This window comes from Macrobrachium nipponense, chromosome 36 (genome assembly GCF_015104395.2).
Source record: "Macrobrachium nipponense isolate FS-2020 chromosome 36, ASM1510439v2, whole genome shotgun sequence".
NCBI lineage: Eukaryota > Metazoa > Arthropoda > Malacostraca > Decapoda > Palaemonidae > Macrobrachium > Macrobrachium nipponense.
Genome location: NC_087220.1, coordinates 24,373,398 through 24,378,895, shown reverse-complemented (window position 1 = coordinate 24,378,895; position 5,498 = coordinate 24,373,398).

The following is a 5,498-nucleotide window of genomic DNA, read 5'->3' as shown; positions in this document are numbered from 1 at the left end:
TGACTAAAATTTTGATAAATTTTCTTGGCATATTGACTGAAATGTTCCTGCTACGGGTCACAAATCCCCAACTCCGCCCGGCCGAGGACCTTTTGTGTCTGTGTGTGTGTGTGCGTGTGATTGAGAAAGTCTGAGCGAACACGCAACATTGTGTGTGTGTGTGTGTGTGTGTGTGTGTGTGCGTGTGATTCAAAAAGTCTGATCATGAACGAACCCGCAACAGTGTGCGTGTGAGTGCTAGCTAGCTGGAGCAGTTGTGTCTTGGTTTTGTCCCTGGCCCACTCCTTCTGTGAGGTTCACTTCGTTTATAGAAGATATGGCGTGTTCCCAAGAAACACATTTTTACGACAAAGTGATGTTAAAGAAAAACTCGGATTCAAAGTCATTAATACTGACTAAACTTGAGTACTACAATCTGATAGAGGAACTCAGAGTAGCAGCATCTGCAAAAGATAGATCAAATCGGCAGTAATACATCCTTGGACGTTACGAAGTTCTTCAGTGTGGTAGAGATGTGCGACCAAGGGTGTTACTGTCAAAACCGATTTTATCTAAGGACTACGGTTCACGAGCTCAGGTGGACCTTGTCGACATGCAATCTTGCGCCAAAGGAAAATATAAGTGGATAATGGTGTACCAAGATCATCTAACAAAGTATTGCATATTGCGTCCCTTAACTTCAAAGAGAGCAGCTGAGGTTGCATTCCAGCTAATTGACATATTTTCAATGTTCAGAGCCCTTGAAATTCTGCAAAGTGATAATGGTAGTGAATTTACAGCATTGGTTATCTCGGAACTCAAACTTCTTTGGCCAGACCTGTTGATCGTTCATGGTAAACCAAGGCATCCACAGAGCCAGGGATCAGTTGAACGCCTTAACTGTGATATAAAAGACGTGCTTATTTCATGGTTAGGGGATAATGATACAAGTGACTGGCCCATGGGACTCAGGTTTGTGCAGTTCCAAAAGAACACCAGTTACCATTCTGGAATCAAACAATCCTATACAAAGCACTCTTTGGTGTTGAGGCCAGAGTAGGTCTACGCTCAACTACACTTCCAGAAGAAGTTTTGAAGACAATGATCACTGAAGAGGATTTCTTGGAGCTTACAGTTTCCCCTCTGACTCTCCTCGTCCAGACGAATTACCTGAGTACACGAACCCTCCATACGCATCGCCCGAGTACACGAACCCTCCAGACAATTCACCTCAGAGCACGAAACCTCCAGACAATTCACCTGACTGCACGAACCCACCAGACGATCCACCTGAGTGCATGAATCATCAAGACGATCCACCTGAGTGCATGAATCATCAAGACGATTCACCTGAATGCTCTACTCCTCCAAATGACTCGCCAGAGGACTTCGCTCAGCCAGGTAGTGATACTCTCTCACTCACTCACGCAGACACACACATACACACACACACACACAAAATTATAAAAGGAAACTGATAACTAATTTGGTTAAGTTCCAAACCACACAGCAAGTCTATCACCATTTATTAAATGTTTTCTTTTGTTTTTAATCAGAGGGCTCTGCCTATCCAGACAGTCCACCCTGTGGCCAGAATCCTCAAGGAAGACTTCATAAGCTCCAAGAAGACAAAGCACTTCAACGGTCCAGAGCAGCAGCTGGTCAGTTAGCTCAAGCTGAGTGCATGGTCAAACATAGTCGTGTAGTCGTGTAGAACATGTCCCAGGTAATCCAGGAGGTAACATGACAATTCCCATCCCGTTAGTTGAAAGTGATCCACGAAATGTTATCAGTGTTATCATAGATCTTAACGAAAATGACAGATAGAATACTCAAGGGGCGCTAAGGTAGGAGTCAATTTGATATTTGCAGCCAGCAACTGTATAGTATTGGTGAGGTGAGTGCAGACAAGGAGGTAGGACTACGTCAGGCAGTACAGCCATCATCTAGGTTTGGTGGTCAAGGTTATGCTAAGTGCAACTGTACTGTAGGCAAGAAACAGTGTCAAACAAATCGCTGTAAATGTTACAATGAAGGTTACCAATGCAATAGTTGGTGCCACTATAGCTTGAATTATAAGAATAAAAACTGATACAATATTTAAAATGTCCCAGTTTATACTTTATTTTTAATTCTGATATATTGTTACATAGGTTTTAGAAAATAAATTTTTACTCAAGAACACGGTTTGTTTTTCTGTCAGTTCATTACTTCATACGAGTCAATATCTTAAGGAAATAATGAGCTCTGAGCTCACACTGAGAGGGTAACAGCTAGTTAAACACACACACACACACACACACACACATGCACACACACAAAGGGACCTGGTTCGTTCCTCGGCCGGCAGGTTGGGGATTTTTGTGACCCGTAGCAGGATCATTCAGTCAATATGCCAAGAAAATCTATCAAAATTTTAGTCACTTTGTAAATTGTCTGCAATTTTTAGCTGTTTTATAAACTGACTGGGTGAACCAGGCAATTCACAAACTGCCTGAAAAAAATCAGTCACTTTACAAATTGTCTGGATTTAGATATTGACTGTAACATATATATATATATATATATATATATATATATATATATATATATATATATATATATATATATATATATATATATATATATATACATACAGTACCAATCTTCACCCTTGCAGTGAGAAATGCTGGGTTTTGCCTGGGCAGGAGAACTGCATAGCTGTTCCATAACATTCATTCATCTTCTCTCTCTCTCTCTCTCTCTCTCTCTCTCTCTCTCTCTCTCTCTTTCTTTCTCTCTCTATTTTGGAGTGCGAATTTACTTTTGAAATGTCCATGTAAAAATCTTGCTAAGGACAGGATAACCATGCCGGACTTTTGTAAAGAAAAGAAAAATAATCCACCAATAAAACAAAAAAAAAAAAAAAAAACTTTTACCTGTCTTTGATACTTCTCCTTATAAAACTACAGGCAATTTTGTGAATGAAGAAACGACATCAAACTAACATCTTAAAATAAAATTCAAATTCAAACTATTAAATTTATAAACGAAGTCGACATTATTTTTTACTTCCATGTTATAAATATTTCCTACCAAAAGTGTATGAATATTTACAACTCCCTGGATAAGTTTTACGAAACTGGACAGCAGTTTTAAATGAATGGTTAGAATAAAAGTAAACACAAGCAGAGATATTTATGGGCACCTTGAAGAAAAAAATAAAATACGTTTCTGTGTATCAACTGATCTAAAAATAGCAATTTTCCGTCTTCTTCGTACTGAAAGGTGAACTTTAAAGAGGATTGTAGTGCATTTAATCTATTGAGAAAGTTGCTTACGTTGCTTTTTACTAGCCACGAATAAAATGTATCATACCCCATAATGCACCTCTTAGCAAAATGTTCGGTAAATAGTTTCCCCCGATAAACTCCAGATATAGATGACTAAATATTGAAGAAAGAGGATTTCCAATGGCCATATCGAATTTCTGTTCATTATGTAATTATCATTAAAAGTAAACTTGCAGTCTTTGATACACAGTTTTAGAAGTTCATTAAAGTATTGTGAGGAAGTATGAACACAAGTTTTCCATCTCATCCTCTAAAACCTCTAACAATTGAAAAGTGCGTAAGTTCAAGAGGCTTTGGAGGAAGGTAGAAAACCAGAATGCAAAGAACGTATTGGCAGGAAGGAGTGAAAGAACGCATATGATACTACTGGAAGCAGAAGCGTGAATGGCAAAAGTGAATTTTTCAGTCGTAATGTGTATTGGCACTGGTGTGAAATGCGTTTATATGCTATACATGTGTGTAACAGTATATTCGAGTTAGTCTGACTGACATTTACATGCATTTTATTACACGGTGCCTCCATTTCTTCGCATAAACTCAGTTCTAACATTCCAGCAGCTTCGCTCATAACGTCTGCTATTATGGAGAACATTCAACAGTTGAAACCGTTAAGTCTCTCATTCAATGGTAACTATAGTAGTTACAGCTTCCTCGGGTAATTTAACTTCAGGCAAACTTTGGACATTAGATATCTCTTAAATTGTTTCGAAGTTCACCTGCAGGCTAAAGTACTCTTGGAAGACCAAAATCCCTCAGGTTACGATAGATTTTCAGAAATTAACTTTTGATATTCTTTGTGCGTGTGTGTGTGTGTATTTTATTGTTAGCATTTAACTTTTCCATATACTTGTGTATTCATTTCAAAATGTTTCGTTCCATAAAAATTTGATCTTTCCAGTTATCGTTTTTACTGCACAATGCTATTACGCTAACTGGGGAATCTAACATTTTGTTCCCTTATCATTTACAAACATTCTTAATATCAAAATGAGTATATGATTATTTAAGATTGTTTCATAATCATATCTATTTCCAGTATTGCTGATTCATTCATTCCCGGAACCCAAATAAAAACATGAATTTTGTTTACACAAATGAAAGTGTTCGTAGCAAATTGACTTACGGTTGACTTTTATAAACAGAATATGTTAACGTGGCAAGTTGTGATGATTATTATTATTACTCGGCACTTCAATCATTCATTTTAAAAGGATTATCTTATATTATAGTGACTAACGGACCTTTATTTACAAGAAAAAGCTTTTGGAAATGATTCTCATTTAATGGGATTCCTGTATTTGGATCATTTTTTCATATTAATGATGCATACATTTTTTACAATGCTTCAATAAAGATTCAATGCAAAAGTAAAATGTGCAACATTATGTGAGATTCTGAAATTAAAGAAGTTTTTGAGGCGCCGGATAAATATCTATGTGGGAATTCAGATTTTCTCGTACAACCTTTACTAAGCAAGCTGATGTAAATATGAAAGAAAGTTTACGAAGAAAGCTCGTATAAATGACAGCTAGTGATTGTAAAAGAAATTATGTACCAGGAATCCAGTACACCTGAAGAATTCGTAGATCTTCCCAAAACAAGGGTATAATTCAAGAGTTTTACAAAAGATTAAGTCCAATTGCCGGAAGAGGGGACAAGACAATTAAAAGATCATACAGGGTGGTGACTGACAACCCAAAAGTTTTTATAAAAATACAATTCAATAAATCACATTTTGGTAAACAAAAAATGTTTGCAAATTGGAACCTTTTCACAAAAAAATATATCAAAAATATCTATAAGGTAACTAATCTGTATTGAAGTCAGTTATATTATTTTCTAGGATATGCTTAAACATTTTCCTTATACAAAGGTCTAAATAACACAAGCTAGAGTTACAGTTAAACTTACAATTGGAAGTCCGTTGTATAATGATGGATTCTAAAAGATTTTGTGAAAAGAAATCATATGATTTAGCAATTACTGAACTGCCAGTCCAATTTATCCTGTGAGAGTTTTCACTTAAATGAATGAATATTGCATTCGATATTTCCCCAGGTTTGACAATACTTATGCTGTTTCATTTTTACTATTAAATCCTTGCTATATCAGCCAATATGAAACGGGGGCCGTCAAGACATGGAATTTTATACTACTCTCCTTGGGGCTATTTTTATTAGCATTCCG